The sequence below is a fragment of the Daktulosphaira vitifoliae genome, unplaced genomic scaffold (genome assembly GCF_025091365.1).
Source record: "Daktulosphaira vitifoliae isolate Bord-2020 unplaced genomic scaffold, ASM2509136v1 Scaffold_2, whole genome shotgun sequence".
Classification (NCBI taxonomy): Eukaryota; Metazoa; Arthropoda; class Insecta; order Hemiptera; family Phylloxeridae; genus Daktulosphaira; species Daktulosphaira vitifoliae.
The window spans coordinates 45718650-45720822 of NW_026099573.1; positions in this window are offsets into that span (position 1 = coordinate 45718650).

The window sequence follows — 2173 nt, forward strand, 5'->3', positions numbered from 1 at the left end:
TTTATAATGCTATGACATATTGAAAAATGTATGGATCCACACAATTTTTTTTATGAGAAATAATATTTTTTAATAAACCCTTTTCATTCGACATACTTTATCTTAATCGAGATATTAATAAGGAACCAGCAGAATAAGAAGCTTTTGGAATAAAACACCAATTTTTTTTAAAATTAAACACTATCTAAAGATTTGCATCGAAGCGTTTATTTTTGATAGTGATTTTAATCACTGTCAGATATCATTATACTTGATCCAACTATATCACGTCACAACTGTGCCGCGACCCCCCTGTGNGCATCACTGTGCCGCGACCCCCCTGTTCTAATCATCACATACTTCCCAAAAATGTGACAGATAAGGTGTTGTCATGAGTAGCGATTGAACGAGTTGAAAATAAGAAGACTCGAAGTCAACAATTTAATAATAATTCGACTATAATTTATGCTAAATAAAAACTTAAAAATAGTATTCTCTCGTTTCATCGTTTCATGGACATCATTCGAAATAACTTTTATTCGATTATATACATTTCAAGATCAAGAAATCATTGTTTTTATAATAAACGAGAAATCATTAGAAATAATCACTCGATTATAGAATAATCAATATTATTTTAAAAATCAGAATATCTCGATTATATAATGGATATGATTTCAATAATCGAAATATTTCGATTATTTTCATAATCGAGATATCTCGATTATGCCCATCACTAGTTACAACAGTATAGTCTCAAGGTCATACACGACGGGATACGCGACACAATAACACGTGCCGCGTGGAGTTACAAACTTACAAACAACAACAACATACAAGTGAAACTAATATAAGCGTGTTAAAAATCAAAAGAGTTAAACGTTTTTAACACGCTTTTATATATNTTTTCAACTTAATTTTTGAAAGTGTTCCGGAAGGTCTGAAACTTTTATATATATTTTTAATAAAGCTAATGTTATGTACTTTATTATGAAAAAAAAAATTTGACCTCTGGACTTGTCTTCGTGGTGAAAATGGCTACCAAATGCTATTTTCGGGTAAAAATTCCCGATTTTATTTTTAACTTAATAATGCTATAACTTATTGAAAAGTGTATGAATCAACACAATTTTTTTATGAGAAATAATATTTTTTAATATTCCCTTTTTCATTCAATATACTTTATTTTAATCAGGATATTAATAAGGAACTAGCAGATCATGTAGCTTTTGGAATAACACCAATTTTTTAAAATTAAACACTATCTAAAGACTTGCATCGAAGCTTTTTTTTTTTGATAGTGATTTTAATCACTGTCAGATATCATTATACTTGATCCAACTATGCCACTTCACCACTGTGCTGGGTTTTTTTTGTGTCTGTCCCTATTTTTTCTCAGTTCTCGCTGTACCGATTTTTCTCAACGATACGTTAAAAGATAAATCGTATCTAGTCAAACATTATCCTCAAAAATTAAAAAAATTTTACCACATTACCTGTAATTGGTGAAAATCCCCCAAACTATAAATTTTAAAGTTAGTAAATTTTGACATTCTTTTCCTAAAAATTGCCATAAATATTTGAAATATTAACAAATTAAAATAATATTTTATGTTTAAACCTTTTGGTATTTACCTTTCATTTTATATAAATTTTTTGATAATCCGACTCTTTATCTACCCACAGGGGAAGATTCAAAGTAGCAACTTTTTTACGAAACTCGACTTTTGAATACGATCCGAAAATACTGTGTCCTTTAAACATATGTCAAATTAAAGCTTATGTTATGTACTAATAATTAAAAACAAAACTTTGAACTAGTTTAAATAATTCTTTTTATAAAAATTATTCATCACCATCACAGTGGTTGCGTTCTTAACTATACAGTATTATAAGTTCGGGGTACAGAGTTCGAATCCTGCCAGCCAAAATACTATAAATACTAATAAGTTTTTATGTAACATACATACATAAAAAATCATATTTAAGATAAAAAAACCCAGCACAGGGGGGTCTCGGCACAGTTGTAACGTTACATAGTTGGATCAAGTATAATGATATCTGACAGTGATTAAAATCACTATCAAAAAAAAAATATAGTTTAAAAAAACTAAAAAAACACGCTTTTAAAGCACATCGAACTAAAAAGTTAAAAATAATTTTTAAAATTAACTTAAAACAATAATGAACGAAA